The following is an 18,097-nucleotide window of genomic DNA, read 5'->3' on the forward strand; positions in this document are numbered from 1 at the left end:
TCCATGGAAGGAGTAGCTTACAACACACACATTTTACTAATTCACTAATTTATAAAGGGCAGCTAATCATATTTTTACTGACATTAATAAGTGGTTCATAGCCAATTCACCGTCATTAAACTTTGAAAAGACCCACTATATGCAGTTCAGAACTTCCAAGAGATTTCCTTCTGGTGTGTGTATAAAATATGATGACATGGAAATAGGAGAAGTTGAGAGTGTAAAATTCTTGGGATTACAACTTGATAATAAATTCAGTTGGGAGCAACATACTAACGAACTGCTAAAGCGCCTAAACAAGTCTGTGTTTGTAATGCGAATGATGTCAGACATAGGAGATATAAATATAAAAAAAACTGGCATATTTTGCTTATTTTCACTCCATTATGTCATATGGTATCATATTTTGGGGTAACTCCACAAATAGAGAAAAAATTTTTAGAGTACAGAAGCGTATAATAAGAGTAATGAGTATTGTAAATCCAAGAACATTATGTCGAAATCTATTCATAGAATTGGGCATATTAACCACGGCTTCTCAGTATATTTATTTCTTAATGAAGTTTGTTGCAAATGATACAACTCTTTTTCCAATTAACTGCTTAGTATACAGTATCAATACTAGGAATAAGAAAATATGCATAAAGATTTAAAATCACTTACTCTTGCCCAGAAAGAAGTCCAGTATTCAGCAACGCATATTTTCAATAAGTTACCAGCAACCATTAAGAGTTTAGTTTCAGACAAGGCACAATTTAAACATAATTTAAAAGAACTTTTGGTGGCCAACTCCTTTTCCATCCATGAGTTTCTCAATAAGTGCAGAAGACCGTTTTAATGAAAATTTATTACACTTTAATTTTTGACAATACTTGGTTGTAAAAGCCAAGAAACTAGCAAATGTCTGAATGATGGATTTAATGAAAGCCGATGTATGTATTAAACCTGTAAATATTAGAAGCTTAAATTTAATTCATGTACATAATTTTACTGTTTATTGACTGAGGATCATTAAAATTAATAAAACTCAAGTTTTTCTAATTACGATTTTGTTTATCTGACATGTTCCACACCCAGGAGGATTCCCTCTTTTATGGGTCTATGGAATGAATAATTAATCTAATCTAATCTAATCTAATCTGAGCGGTGGCACATTTCAGCCAGAGTTATTGTAGGATGAGACACAAACACACAGTCTTTCAAAAAACACCCCAAAACATTACATGTTGTGAGATACCAGAACTTTTCTTCTTATCCCCCCTGATTATTCGTGGTAACACAGTGGCGCCATGGACCCTCGGCCAGCTGTCGTCCCCCGAGTGCTCGCAGCTGCTGCGGCGCGGCTCCCGGGAGCAGAGTGGAGCGCCGTACTTCGGACTGGCGGCGAGGTGTGCGCGGTCGCAGAGCTCGCAGCTCGCGATGGTCGATGACGTCACGCGGCGCCAGTGCGAGCAGCTGGCGGCCCGCAAGGAGGCGCTCGCCTTCAGCTACAGCAGCCGCGGCCGCCAGTGCCTCGTCAACGCCTGCCCCGAGATCGGCGCACGCGCCAGCCTCGCCGCCGACCGCCGCTTCCTCTACTACAGCCGCTACTCCGGCAGGGCTCGTGAGTACGACAGGGTACCACGGAGAACGTTTACAGTGCCATTAATACGTCACATTGAGTCTTCCGTTTCATAGGCGGGTATTCATAAAATACGCAGTATTAACAAGATACAAACATAAGGTGAATTTTAACTTACGCAAATGACCACGAAATTCGCATTGGCGAAAGAATCTTCCGATTTTATAAGGTTATATCTTTTAAAAGCGGTTTACATCGGAGCGAATGCAAGTGAGTCCACATCTACATCTGCATGACTGCCGCAGAGTCTCGGTAGCTCCAGATGACTGGAACCGGGACCACCTAGAACTACTGAAACCTCGGACTACCGAAATTTATCTGCGAAAAATAAATAAAACGATGATGAAAAGAACAAATTACATGAACTACACCTCACTTGTTTTCTTGTCAGACTCTGACTTCTGTATAGTTCCTCAGTTAAGAAATTCAATAGCTTTTTTTTTTTCGGGAAAACAGTTCCATTTTAAGTCGGTTTCTTCGCCCAAAAGCCAACAGTAACTTCGCCCACAATGATTCGAGAGTAAGATATTTTTTTATTGTTTCTTCTTTCTCAAGTCGTGTCAATGCTCCTAACTTAACATTCAAAGTCAAAAATTTCCTTCCGTTTGTAACAGCTTTTACTTTTAGGTGTACAAATAAAAACAGTCGATAGAGGAAACGAAACACAAGACTGTACTGTACCAACAATGACATACTAAAATACCACTTTCAAGAAAATTTTTGCTTGTGTAAACAGTTACAAACCAGGAAAAGCGTTTTTGTGGGGCCATTGGCACCGACACAACTAGGAGCAATCAGTGGTTCGATAGGTGTTATGTTATGAATGGGTGAGGGAAACTGGTAGATTTTTCTGTTTTCTAATTGTTAAGAGGCTCCTATTTGTGGGAAACTTGTAACTCCGAGACTCGAAATATCACGTTCTACCGTACTCTGAAATTCACAATTAAGTGCCTGGTACAGGGTTAATCGGACCACCCTCGAGCTTTTTTTCTCTTGCGTTCCACTCTCGGATACCGCGCGGGAAAAACGAGCACTTGAATCTTTCCGTGCGAGTTCTGATTTCTCTTATTTGATTACGATGAGCATTTCTCTCTATGTAGGTGAGCACCGACATAATACTTTCGTATTCGCAGAGAAGAGTCGGTCATTGAAATTTCGTGAAAAGATCCTGCTGCAAGGAGAAATGCCTTTGTTTTAATTATTGACACCCCAGTTCACATATCCGTGGTACTCTCTCCCCTAATCGCGATAATACAAAACGACCACCTCTCCTTCGAACTTTTTTGATTTACTCTGTCAATTCTATTCGATGTTTATTCCAGAAGAGGGGAGTGAAGCGTAGTGTAAGCAGTCTCGTTAGACCAGTTGCACCTTCTTAGTGTTTCTGCCAATAAAACAGTATCTATTTGATCGTTCCAACTTAAGTTAAATGTAGTTGTAATTCCTAAGTATCTAGTTGAATTCACAGCCTTTAGACCTGTATGCTTTATTGTGTAACCGAAATTTAGCAAATTCCTTTTAATACTGATGTCGATGACTTCATACTTTTCTTTATTTAGAGTCAACATACAGGTACCTTGTGTTAATCATTTTGGAGTTGGTTTTGATTTTCTGATGGTCTTAGGTGACGATAAATGACAGCATCATCTGCAAACAGTCTAAGATGACTGCTCAGATTGTCTCCTAAATCATTTATGTATTACAGAGAACCTATAAAACTTCCTTGGGGAACGTCAGATCTGTTTTACTCGATTGCTTTCCAACGCGTACCACAAACTGTGACTTTCCTGACACGAAATATGAATCCAGCCGCGCAACTGAGACGATACTCCATAGGCACACAACTTGACTATAAGATGCTTCTGAGGAATGGTGTCAAAAGCCTTCTCAAAATCTAGAAATATGAAATCCGTTTGAGAGACTCTGTCTGTAACACTCATTTAACAAAGAGTTAGTTGTGTTTCACAAGAACAATATTTTTGTTTCACAAGAACAATATTTTCTGATTCCCTATGGACTGTTTGTCAATCGACCATTTTCTTCGAGGCAATTCTGAGAGAGGACAAGTTACTCTCTTACCTATTTTTCGCATACGGAAAATTAGTAAAGATTTTATTACAACCTGATGCACCTTGAGCAAGACTCTAGAAAGTTAACGACCTGAGCAGACGTTGATGGAGCCTGGTAGGGCGCAAAAAGCATGAGGTATTTTTATGATTCTTAGCTTGTAGAAACAGCTTGTTGGGAGTTGAAAGCAGTTGGCGGCGAGCCCATCCCTTAGTAAATCTTGCCACACAGGCCTACAGCCATACAGCGCAGACAGGGCAGCCCCTCGTCGAGACAGGGCTCCAGCAGAACAATGCCGTGATACCTGCTGGGGCGCCAGCAGAAGACTGGGCTAACGACGGTCTAAAGGAAAGCGTCTACACAGTGAAGTCGTAAACTGGGCATTGTGTGCAGAGCTATGCATAATAAATATTCACGTTTTCATATTCACCAATAGTGCAAGTAGGCCAGTGAACCACATCCCTTGGCTACCTCCATTGTATAATAGAACTCCAGCATCTGAGAAATGTTTATTACACCTCATAGTTAGGACTAATAAGCTCCAAGGCATAGGTGATTTAGATAAAGATCTTTGTGATTGTATCTGTTTGCCTGTGGATGTTTGAAGAGACATGAATTTGGAGAAAATCATTTCTTACCCGTCTGCGAAAACTTAAAAAATGCCAGTAATTGGCAGTTTCCTTTTTTTCTTTTTTAGAGACGCAGGTTTCTTAACTCTTGCCCTGGTTCGGGATGAGTTTGTGCTGACGTGTGGGAGGGGAGATTTAGCTACTCTAGAGCCCTGTGATTGACTCAAGACGGGGTGAAGGTGGTGTCAGTTGTGCACTTTGTGGGAAAACGGATTTTTTTTTCCTGTAGAGGTCCGAAGCACTGGGGTGCAGGACTTTGGTCTGGTAAGGAATTTCTGTCGATGCTCTGGCATGTGTGGTTAGTACTTGGGACCTGTCCTGAGACTGACTTCACTTGCGAGTAGCTTAGACTGGGGAGCCTGTGGTGAAGCTCTTACTGTACCTACAGTGTGACTTCAAACGTCTCAGACTACCCGTTTGCCGAGGACACACTTATTCACTTATTCAGTCTTGACGTTTGGTATCCTTGTGTGCTCTGTCTTATAAGTGAGCCAAATTGGTCCTTGGTACAACCAGCGAATGGGTGTGTCACACACTGAAATCTACCGTGGTTTCAGGCTCTGGTAGAGAGTAAATTGCGATCCGTCTGCCTAATTGCTAGACTGTGAGATTGTTGCATTTCTTTCGTGGTGGCGATCGATTCACAGCTACTGCCTTCACGTCTCACCTCCTCCGCAACAAGTCACGTCACTGCACGAAGTACACAGGGTAACGTACTGCCGCTCTGGCGTTGTCAGGGCGTACAGATCTCAATTGCCACTTGCTCTCAGCTGCATCTGTGTAGAGAAACTTCAGTAGATTTGAGCAATCAAATTCTGCTCAGCGTCAGGTCAATTCAGCTTGCGCTATTCACATTTTTAGGACCAGAGTACTTGACTCACTGATCACCTAGTTGTCTTTGCCGCCCAGGATCCATCCAGTGTAGGATTAAATTACCTGTTAGTTGTTTAGAGTATTTAATCTACAACTTGTTTAGTTTAATTTATGTCTCGTTTGAAAAAATAAATGTTGTTAGTACACTAAATTTTGCCAACATTCTCAGTCAATTAAATAGTCCAGACAAGTTACCTTTCAATTCATAATGTTTGAAATAAATGTATGTTCCAAAATTCTACTGCAGATCGACGTTAGTGACATGAGCATTAACCAATGAGCATTCTCTCTAGCGTAAAGGGTAGGCCACAATGAGCAAACAATATTCACTCATGCACTCATGTTCAGTTCACATTCGCAGGTACTTGTTGGTATTCCAGTGGTTGCCGGTACCTAAGAGAAACATCAAAGAAATGGTTAACTGACAGCTGTCACAACAAGTAGATTTCTGTTCCGTACATGTGAAAACTGTTGAACACTTTCTACGGCTTCAAGAAGCACAGGAGGGGAGACACCACCACAGCTGAAGCATGAAGTTTGCCTTTGGCAGTGCAATGGTGTGAATGTGCTGTTTCTGTCCTTGCCATGGAATGAGCGCTCCTATTGTTTACCCAGTACTCAGTTTCGTGCACGCCAGTTTAAGCACATAGATCACCTTACCGAACCAATACAGAAAATCAACGCTCAAACTTACGTTCTGAAACGAATTTGTCGACCAAAAGTACATGAATAAGAGCGATTTTTACAAGAAGAGGTCAAAATCCCAGCAGTCAACATCATCGGCATACATTTATCTATCGTGAGCAGTATAGTCTATGTAAAGATCATCAATGATGCAACATGTGAATGAATCCTTTGAGAGACGAAACAAGGTCTCCGCTTCTGCCACACTGATGGTGGTGTGGTACCGTGGACGTCGATCATACTGGTTTGGGACACTACACAATCAGGTTATTCAGCTTCCATGTGAACTCCTAGTGGAAGAAGTCGACTCTGTACTTCGCGCCTATGGCACGGTGCATAGTCATGCCGTGGAAAGTTGGACGCAATTCCAATCATATCCAGTCCTAAATGGAGTCTGACAGGTACAAACTAAACTTAAAAGACGTGTTCCCTCTTATCTACACAGATGGAAGCAGCCATGCCATCGTCATTTACGATGGACGGCCAAATACCTGTTCTGGATGTGGGAAGGAGGGGCTCCACCAATCCGATTGCAGCCAACACCGGATCATGCGACTACCACCAATGAACATGGTGCCACCATTGAAGCCAATGCTGCTTCCTATGGCTTACATTGCCACCCCCACGACTGTTCCCACTTCTCCACAGCATCTGACACTCCCTAATGGTCCAACATAGCATCCTCAGAAACACCACAAAAGATCAAAGTTCTAGTCAGACGAAATCGCTCCCCTCTTTCATGGTGGTAACGATCAATATATCTTCAGTGGGTTGGGTTGATTTCGGGGGAAGCGACCAAACTGCGACGTCATCGGTCTCATCAGATTAGGGAAGGATAGGGAAGGAAGTCGGCCGTGCCCTTTCAAAGGAACCATCCCGGCATTTGTCCGAATCGATTTAGGGAAATCACGGAAAACCTAAATCAGGATGGCCGGACGCGGGATTGAACCGTCGTCCTCCCGAATGCGAGTCCAGTGTGCTAACCACTGCGCCACCTCGCTCGGTATCTTCAGTGGCAATTAGAGCTTGTGTTCTACCCCAAAGACCAGGTCCTACATTTTTCGCTTGTCAAGAACTTCAGATATTGGTGTGAAACCCACTTCTCATCGATGTTTGGAAGAATTTGCAAGGTGACTGCCCTGGACATACATTTCTTACCAGTCACTCAGCCAGCTGTCTTGATTACATCTGTGTCTCTCATGATCTTGTGCTGGGAGTGTTGGACGCCAAGCAATGGCCTTCTCACTTTCTCAGACCATAGCACTTTCATGTCCATGGTCATCCTCCAGCAACAACGGGTCTGGGGAAGCCGCAGGATGTGGAAGATGAGCAACACACCTCGAGGATCCGGAATGCCATCAGATTATCGCCACTGTGTACGCGAATTGTGAACAATGTCATCTGCAATACCCTTCAACTTTGCGATCGTGAAGGGAATATGCAAAACCGGCGTGCCGGTGGGTGCTAATACAGTATGGAAAGGACATCACTGCATGACATTGTCATAGTTTGGACTTTTATTACCCTATGCTTCACAAACTCACATCCCAACCAACATATGGCAAGCAGCCAGATTAAAGCGAAAATATTGTCTCTTACACAGCGAAAACTGGAAATGATCGTTGTGCAATTGAGTTATCAACACTGAGTGAATGGCGAAATGTAATTTATGTACGATTTTGTGCTCGATAGCCATCGACAAATAATCATGGACGTCACTTTGCCAGGTACTCAACCTTAACGAACTAGGTGGTAATTGTGAGAGTCTCTGAAGACCATTATCGATGATTTTACTGGGAGCAGAATATAGAGGAGAGGGACGGTAACGACATTTTGCAGCATGTGTCACACACTCTCGACGACACAGCAGCATCGTCACTTTTAGTTGAGATTATGCAGGATGACATTGAGGACGCACTAGACAAGGAGGGTCTAGTCTGGATCAGATGGGCTGCCACTGGATTCTATCGAACTTTCCGCATAATGCCACATAGGATCGTCATGTATCGAAGTCTGATGTGCCCCGGTTTTTGGGTGCCACCTGCCTACAATGATGGATTACTCATCCTTATACACAAACCTTCAAGAGGTTGGACGATCGAGGACTACCACCTGATTACAATGTTAAATTCAGACTATAAGATCTCCGGCTGGCTTCTGGCGGCGTGCATAAAGAAAGTCGTGCGACTAATCCCTTCAAAGGAGCAAACGACACAGGAGGAGAGACCAACATGTGTATAGGTCCAGGCGAATGTAGATGTCAACACATCCTGTCACGTTCGACCTGCTATGCTCTCAATAGATTTCGATCACACTTTCGATAGAGTGCACCACAAGTTCGATAGAGTGCACCACATAACTTTTGGCCCACATGAGCTTTCCACCTGAGATCCTCAATATAGTTTTGCGCCTCTTACACAGAGCATCATTCCGTGTACTGGTAAATGGACAGACGGCGTGTCCCTTGCCGATCCAGCGATCGGTTGAAAAAGGATGCCCACTCTCCATGATTTTTTACACGACCGCACTGGGAACGCTCACCGAGCGAGTTGGTGCAGTTGTTAGTACACTAGACTCGCATTCAGGAGGACGGCGGTTGAAACCCGGGCTCAATCATTCTGATTTAGGTTCCATGATTTCTCTAAATCCTTCAGGCAAATGCCGGGATGGTTTCTTTGGAAGAGAACAGCCAATTTCCTTCACCATCCTTCCCTAATCCGATTGGATTGATGATCTCACTGTTTGGTCCCCTCCCCAAATCAACAACCAACCAACTGGAATCGCTCATAGGAGGGCTGAAACGAAGGATCTCGGTGATTATACTGAGAGGCCACACCTTCCCCTACAGAGCGAATGCTGAGGACCTTCTAATGCTGATCCAATCAGGTGATGAGGTGTGCTTCATGCTTGACTGTATGAAGCGATGTGGATTCAAGGCAAGAAGCCACATGAATGTAGCCAAATCGGAGGCAATACGTATTGGAAAGGGGCCTCCAGGAGGGCTATGTGGCGCCCTTCCCACAGGTGGATGTGACCATATGTTTAGGCATTTCACTTACATGGGACGTGGGTCACATGGCTACCGCGAAGAACAACGACTCCTGCAGGCGATACACAGAACCTACTTCGACGCATGGACCTACTATAGTGTGTCCAGTACCTTAACCTTCACACCCACAACCGACAATGATAGCATGCAGACTGTGGGCGGTGTTTAGATATTAATTTACTGCTAGATTCCTATTTAACGTCCATTTCGGCTCCTTTACCCTCCCTTCACGTGAAGGTGGACTGAAGGTATAAATGTATGAGTGAGGACTGCATTTTTATATCAGTGCACAATGGCGAAACTATGGACCCATCAACATATTTCAAATGCAGGCCGTCTGTTAGAGGCATCCATCCTGCCTCCTGTTACGACTGCGCTCATTGGTCCCTCTGTTTCCCACATCTCGGCATTCTAACTCAAATAAAGTTAAGAGCAGCCCAGTCTCCCCAACACTAGAGCTCCAAAGGCGAGAGATATTTATCATTCACTGCTGAGATACATCCCTTGCAACGTGACAGAGTTTAAAACCTGGCCACACATAGCCTCTGGTGTGAAGAGCAGTCCAACGGCCCTTCCTCCCTAATATGGGTACGAGCAATGTGATACCATATTGTCAACCAGAAATACGCGACGAGACACACAATGCAAGCTGTTGGGCTGACGGATTCTCCCTTCTACCCGCAGTGCGACCTTCCGGACACTGATGAAAACCATTTAATATGTGGATCAGCATTTGACGAATGGATGCTGGTACACAAGATCCTCACCTGTTACCTTCATGCCCTGTCTCACACGACTAACCCCCGGCTCCTCCTACGCCCGGAAGACACTTACTTCCTGACCACAGAGACTCATTCTCTCACATGGTTTAAAGGCATTTTCATTTACTACATTTTGACTATTGGCAGTATCTCCGAGGTAAGCATAGCGCACACCTCGCTATCAACATCTCTAAACAAATTATTTGCGCTGTGTCTCTGTAAAAAATGGTTCAAAAGGCTCTGAGCACTATGGGACTTAACTTCTGAGGTCATCAGTCCCCTAGAACTTAGAACTACTTAAACCTAACTAACCTAAGGACATCACACACATCTATGCCAGAGGCAGGATTCGAACCTGCGACCGTAACGGTCGCGCGGTTCCAGACTGTAGGTCTCTGTAAACCTCCCCTCACAGCTGGGGGGTACTGGGCAGGGAACGCCCCCGTACTGGACCTTGACAAGAGGCGAAATGGTAGCGACTTGGTACCAATAGACGCTGTCCACAGATGGGAAGCACGCACGTAATGACGAGCAGGATTTCGGTTACATCATTAGCTTCAGTGGCCGTGCGGTTACAGGCGCTGCAGTCTGGAACCGCAAGACCGCTACGGTCGCAGGTTCGAATCCTGCCTCGGGCATGGATGTTTGTGATGTCCTTAGGTTAGTTAGGTTTAACTAGTTCTAAGTTCTAGGGGACTAATGACCTCGGCAGTTGAGTCCCATAGTGCTCAGAGCCATTTGAACCATTAGCTTCATTACCTTTCGTCCGTGTGGTAATCGTCTAACCAATATAACCGTAGCAATTTCTATTTTCTTATTTGTTCTTGGATGTTTTGAATTCACCTACTTGTTGGAAGACTGCGCACGACGTAAGTGTGTTTAAATTATATTTCGCGCTGATGTGATTTTGTTTTATTTAAATTTTTTACAATGTCTTGTCTACAAGAAAAAAATTTGTATTAAAATAATATCCCAAAATTTGGAGTTGAAGGGAAAAAATTCGGAGGGGGCTGTTCAGGGACTGGAAGGGAAAAGCATCGTGGCCAGGCCGCTGGTTTCGATTCCTTGCCCACCCTGTCTCCACAAGCCTGAAGCTGGCCACTCTACTTCCTTAAGGCAACATAATACGCTGGTTAAGGACAAGGAAGAAAGAAGAAAGAAACAGGAATTTTAATTTGCCAGAAAGGGGGGAGAGGTGGTAGTGTAAAGCTCCTGATCACCAGTCCTTTCGTCAGTGTGTTGTATCACCTAACTTTCAACATTCTTCTGTATCGCCACGCCTCAAATTTCTTTTACAGTTTTTCCACGGTCCATGATTCATTACCATACAATTCTGTGTCCCAAAAGCACATTCTCAGAAATTTATTACTCAAATTAAGGCCTACGTTTGATACTAGTAGACATCTATTGGCCTGGAATGCCCTCTTTGCTTGTTCTATCTACTTTATATGTCCTTGCCCCGACCAGCTGAGCTACTTTTCTTCAAAAGATAACAGAATTCCTTAACTTCCTCTAATTCGTGATGACCAATTTTGGTGTTAAGCATCTCGCTAGCCTCATTCCTGCTACTCCTCATCACTTTCGTCTTTCTTCGGTTTACTGTCAATCCATATTCTATACTCATTAGACTGTTTTTCCATTCAACAGATCCTGTACTTCTTCAGACTCGCTATAGACAGCAATGCCATCAGCGAATCTTATCATTGATATTCTTTCACCCTGAATTTTAATCCCACTCTTCAACCTTTCTTTTATTTCCGTCATTGCTTTCCGATGTACAGATTGAACAATAGAGGCGAAAGACTACATTCTTGTCTTACTCGCTTTTCAATGCGAGCGCTTCGTTCTTGATCTTCCAGTCTTACTTTCCCTCTTAGTTCTTGAACTTGTTGTATGTTCCCTATCTTTCCCACTAGATTATTCCCATTTTTCTCAGAATTTCGAATATCTTGTATCATTTTACAGTGTCGAACTCTTTTTCCAGGTCGACAAATCCTATGAAAGTCTCTTGATTTTTCTTCAGCCTTGCTTCCATTATCAAGTGAAATGTCAGGACTGCTATAAAGTGCAAAGTCAGGATTGCTTGTCTGGTGCCTTTACCTTTCCTAAAGCCAAACTGATCATCATCTAACAGATCATCAATTTCCCATTCTTCTGTATATTATTCTTTTCAACAACCTGCATACATGCATGAACTGTTAAGCTGATTGCGCCATAGTTCTCGCACTTATCGGTCCTTGATATCTTTGGAACTGTGTGGATGCTATTTTTCAGAAGGTCTGATGGTATATCGCCAGTCTCATAGAGTCTACATACCAACTTGAATCTTGGTTTGGTTGCCACTTTGCCTTATGCTTTTAGAAATTCTAATGGAATTTTATCTAGCGCTTCTGCATTATTTGATCTGAAACCTTCCAGATCTCTCTTAAATTTTAGCTTTAGTACTAAATCCCCTATCTCTCCCAAATGGGTTCCAACTTCTTTTATCACGTCATGAGACAGTTCTTCCTCCGCATAGAGGTATTCGATGTAATAGTTCCACCTACCTGCCTTCTTCTCTTAATATAACGCTTGGACTTTCAAAGCCCCTTAATGTTGCTCCCCACTCCCCTGATTTTAATTTAACCGAAGGTTGCTTTTAACTTTTCTGTATTCTGAGTGAGGCCTTCCGACGCTTATTTCTTTTTCCTGCAACCATTTGGGCTTTTCTGCACTTCCTGTTTGTTTCATTTCTGAGTGGTTTGTACTACTGCATTCCTGCCTTTCCCTGAACATTCTTGTGCTTTCTTATTTCGTTGATCAATTGAAGCGTTTCTTCCGTTACCCAAGGTTTGTTCGCAGTTATCTTCCTAATAGCTATGTTTATCTTCCGAACATCTGTGACTGCTCTTCTTAGAGACGTCTACTCCTGTTCAACTGAACTGCCTACCGTCGTATCCATATGCTTAAAGAACATCAAACGGGACTCATCATTCCTGATTACTTCAGTATCCCACTTCTTTCCACTCTGATCTTTCCGTATGATTCTCTTAAGCTTAAGTCTACTCTTCATCATTACTAAATTATGATCGGAGTCTATATGGTCCCGGGTATCCCATGTGTGATTCTGGTATCTCTGTCTGACCATGATGCAATCCAGCTGGAATCGTCCCGTGTCTCCCTAACTTCTTACAAATGTGCCTCATCGTCTTGTGATTCTTGCACAGAGCATTCGCTGTTACTAGCTAAAATTTGTTGCAGAATTCAGTTAGTCTTCCTTCTGTCTCATATCTAACACCAAGACCGTATTGTTCCGTAATCGTTTCTTGTGATCTTTCCTCTACAACTGCATTCCAGTCCCTCATGGTTATTAGTTTTTAGTCTCCCTTTATATACTGAATTACTCACTGAATATCCTCATACAGTTTTCTATCTCTTCACCTTCTGCTTGCAACTTCGGCATGTAACCTGAACTATTATTGTCGGTGTTGGTTTGCTACTGACTCTGATGAGAACAACCCTATCGTTGAACTGTTCACGGTACCTCACTCTCTGCTATAGCTTCCTAGTCATACTGAATTTTACTCGCTTTATACAATTTTCTACTGCTATTGATATTACCTTATATTCTTCTGACGAGTAATTCTTGTCTTCCTTCCATTTCACTTCACTGATCACCACTACACCTAGATTAAGTCATAGCATTTCCCTTTACAGGTTTTCTAGTTTTCCTGCCATACTCAAATTTCTGATATTCAGTCCCCCGACTCGTAGAATATTACCTTTTCGTTGGGTATACAACCTTTTTCTCATGTCATCTCCCACTTGACAGTTCCCTCCTGGAGATCCGAATGGGAGACTAACCCGTAATTTTTTGCCAATGGAGAGAGCGTCATGACACTTTTTCAGTTACAAGCCACATGTGCTGTGGATATACATTATGTGTCTTAGATCCAGTGGTTTCCAGTGTCTTCTGCATCCTCAAACCGTTGATAACTGGTGATTCTTCCACCTTTTAGGGGTAGTTTCCCACCTTAAGGGCAAGAGTGTGCCCTGAACCTCTGTCCGCTCCTCCGCCCTCTGTGACTACGCCGCTGACAGAACAAGGGTGACTTGTTAGGTCGGAGGTGTTCAGCGGCCAATGCTGATGATTTTTATTCGAAATTTAAGCATTGGCTAAGTACGCAACTTTAAGATATCCGGAAGGAATGGGGCCAATGTATGCAGACAGCTGAACCCTCCTCGTGCAGTATCCCAGCCGACAATGCCATACGACATTTACATTTACAGTGGGAGAAGATGGAGGTTTTATCTGACCACCTCACATAAATAACTAATGTGGTGGAGCTGCTGGTGGCGTCGCAGAATGCTTTGAGCTGTAATAGATATAATGTAACGTCGCTGCACACTTGTAACTGAAGTGGCACCTATTGAAACTGAGAACGCAAGATGACTATTGTTGATTGGAACAAAAAGATAAACCGGACTATAGCGACCAACACCAAGCTTTATTCCATCAATTTATAACCGTTGACTTTATGTTGAAATAGTAATTAGGAGGACGTAGTTGACATCGTTTTGAGTGCCCAAAATCTCTCGCGCTATGGGGCACGGAAAGGGACATAATCCGACTGATCAATAGAATGAACATACACAGTATAATGGCCCCTAACGTCATGATCCCCAAATGGAAACCGTTTTCCAAAGTAAAACGACACACAGCAACGTCGATCATGACGCTCACGATTCATACCATTATTGGACTTAAATTAACGGAGAGTGACATACTTGCGGGATGAATACGAGGATGTAACCAGTCATGCAAAATAAGTTATTTCATACGAGAATTTTTTCAAGATTACTGTATGTAAAGCTCACGAGAACATTTTGACATAAAACCATGCGTACTTACTTACATGCGCACACACACACACACACACACACACACACACACACACACACACAAAGATAGAGAAAAAGAGAACTATAAAGTTGATTCTACAAAAGTATCCCTTAAGAAATAGCTCAACAGACAATTTCGTATAGATTCCCGTATTGAAAAGTGAACTGTGAATGTGTTTTAGAGTATACAGGATGGAAATTAATACTTGCAAAATCGACAAACTTCAGGGACAGACTCCTGAGTGGAAATGGAGGAGAAAAGGCCCTGTGAACACGTGTCCGTAAATGCGTCGTTGCCATTATAGATGGCGCTGACGATTGACAGTTCCTCTGACCATGTGTCGCGTGTGCCTTGTGTGTTCAAAAAATGTTCAAATGTGTGTGAATTCCTAAGGGACCAAACTGCTGTGGTCATCGGTCCCTAGACTAACGCACTACTTAAACTAACTTATGCGAAGCACAATGAACACACACAGACACCCATGCCCGAGGGAGGACTCGAACGGCGGGAGGGGCCATGCAATTAGTGACATGGCGCCTCTAACCGCGCGGCCCTTGTGTGTTGCAGGCTGTGTGTGACGCAAAGTACCGTTAGCAGCAGACCGGTCCGGTATTCATGTCGGGAACAAGCCGAGTCGGTGTTTGTTTACGGCCAAGTGTATGGAAACGATCGAGAGGCAACATGACTGTACCAAGACGAGTACCCTCACAGAGACCAACCGTATCACACAACATTTTAAGCCCTTTTTGGGCGCTTTTGTGATCATGCTTCCTCTCAGACAGACGACCGTGCAGGGATGCGGCGGACTGTACTTACACCGGATTTGGAGGACCAGGTTCTGCAGGATATTGAGACGAACCCTAGTACAAGCTTCAGGGAAGGGGTCCGCCAAAATGGAGAAACCCGAAGTACGTTTATGTGTGCCTTCCATGATATTACATCCACGGAGGCTTCTTTGAACATGTGCTGCGACATGGATGCGATGGAGTTCTGTACGTGTTCTGCGGCGATTTGTTGTCGTTGCACGCACACCATTGATTTCCGGACACATGTTCATAGGACCTTTTTTCTTCCATTTCTAGACAGGACTCCGTCCTTGTCGGTTTTATTAATGTTTACAGTGCATAAGTATTTATAATATTAAATGAACAAAAGTTATATTCTCATCGGTGTCTGGCTATGAGCACTTGCGACGGACCGTCTTCAAAGAAAAACAACCAAATACATTACTCGCCATTAAAATTGCTACACCAAGAAGAAATGCAGATGATAAGCGGCTATTCATTGGACAAATATATTATACTAGAACTAACATGTGATTACATTTTCACGCAGCTTAGGTGCATAGATCCTGAGAACTCAGTACCCAGAACAACCACCTCTGGCCGTAATAACGGCCTTGATACGCCTGGGCATTGAGTCAAACATAGCTTGGATGGCGTGTACAGGTACAGCTGCCCATGCAGCTTCAACACGATACCACAGTTCATCAAGAGAAGTGACTGGCGTGTTGTGACGAGCCAGTTGCTCGGCCACCATTGACCAGACGTTTTCAATTGGTGAGAGATCTGGAGAATGTGTTGGCCAGGGCAGCAGTCGAACATTTTCTGTGTCCAAAAAGGCCCGTACATGAACTTCAACATGCGGTAGGTCATTATCCTGCAGAAATGTAGGGTTTCACAAGCATCGAATGAAGGGTAGAGCCACGGGTCGTAACACATCTGAAACGTAAGGTGTACTGTTGAAAGTGCCGTCAATGCGAACAAGAGGTGACCGAGACGTGTAAGCAATGGCACCCCGTACCATCACGCCGGGTGATACGCCAGTATGGCATTGACGAATACACCCTTCCAATGTGCGTTCACGGCGATGTCGCCAAACACGGATGCGACCATCATGATGCTGTAAACAGAACCTGGATTCATCCGAAAAAAATGAGGTTTTGCCATTCATGCACCCACGTTCGTCGTTGAGTACACCATCGCAGGGGCTCCTGTCTATGATGCAGCATCAAGAGCCATGGTCTCCAAGCTGATAGTCCATGCTGCTGCAAACGTCGTCGAACTGTTCGTGCAGATTTTTGTGTCTTGCAAACGTCCCCATCTGTTGACTCAGGGATCGAGACGGGGCTGCACGATTCGTTACAGTCATGCGGATAAGATGCCTGTCATCTCGACTGCTAGTGATACGAGGCGGTTGGGATCCAGCACTGAGTTCCGTATTACCGTCCTGAACCCACCGATTCCATATTCTGCTAATAGTCATTGGATCTCGACCAACGCGAGCAGCAATGTCGCGATGCGATAAACCGCAATCGCGATAGGCTACAATCCGACCTTTATCAAAGTCGGAAACGTGATGGTACGTATTTCTGCTCCTCACACGAGGCATCACAACGTTTCACCAGGCAACGCCGGTCAACTGCTGTTTGTGTACGAGAAATCGGTTGGAAACTTCCCTCATGTCAGCACGTTGTAGGTGTCGCCACCGGCGCCAACCTTGTGTGAATGCTCTGAAAAGCTAATCATTTGCATATCACAGATCTTCTTCCTGTCGGTTAAATTTCGCGTCTGTAGCACGTCATCTTCTTGGTGTAGCAATTTTAATCGCCAGTACAGGAACTTTCGCCCCCCCTCTTGCAGCGGTGTACCGTAGGTCTCTAGAAGAGCGTAGCGTTCCAAAGGATTGGAAAAGGGCACAGGTCATCCCCGTTTACAAGAAGGGACGTCGAACGGATGTGCAGAACTATAGACCTATATCTCTAACGTCGATCAGTTGTATAATTTTGGAACACGTATTATGTTCGAGTATACAGATAGAGTTGAGGATCAGTGGACAAAGTTCAAAACCATCGTACAATATGCGTTACATGAGTATATGACAAGCAAGATCGTAAGAGATGGAAAAGAGCCACCGTGGTACAACAACCGAGTTAGAAAACTGCTGCGGAAGCAAAGGGAACTTCACAGCAAACATAAACATAGCCAAAGCCTTGCAGACAAACAAAAACTACGCGAAATGTAATGTGAGGAGGGCCATGCGAGAGGCTTCAATGAATTCGAAAGTAAAGTTCTATGTACTGACTTGGCAGAAAATCCTAAGAAATTTTGGTCTTACGTCAAAGCGGTAGCTGGATAAAAAAAGTCCAGACACTCTGTGACCAAAATGGTACTGAAACAGAGGATGACAGACTAAAGGCCGAACTACTAAATGTCTTTTTCCAAAGCTGTTTCACAGAGGAAGACTGCACTGTAGTTCCCTCTTTAGATTGTCGCACAGATGACAAAATGGTAGATATCGAAATAGGCGACGGAGGGATAGAGAAACAATTAAAATCGCTCAAAAGAGGAAAGGCCGCTGGACCTGATTCGATACCAGTTCGATTTTACACAGAGTACGCGAAGGAACTTGCCCCCCTTCTTGCAGCGGTGTACCGTAGGTCTCTAGAAGAGCGCAGCGTTCCAAAGGATTGGAAAAGGGCACAGGTCATCCCCGTATTCAAGAAGGGACGTCGAACGGATGTGCAGAACT

The sequence above is a fragment of the Schistocerca cancellata genome, chromosome 6 (genome assembly GCF_023864275.1).
Source record: "Schistocerca cancellata isolate TAMUIC-IGC-003103 chromosome 6, iqSchCanc2.1, whole genome shotgun sequence".
Classification (NCBI taxonomy): domain Eukaryota; kingdom Metazoa; phylum Arthropoda; class Insecta; order Orthoptera; family Acrididae; genus Schistocerca; species Schistocerca cancellata.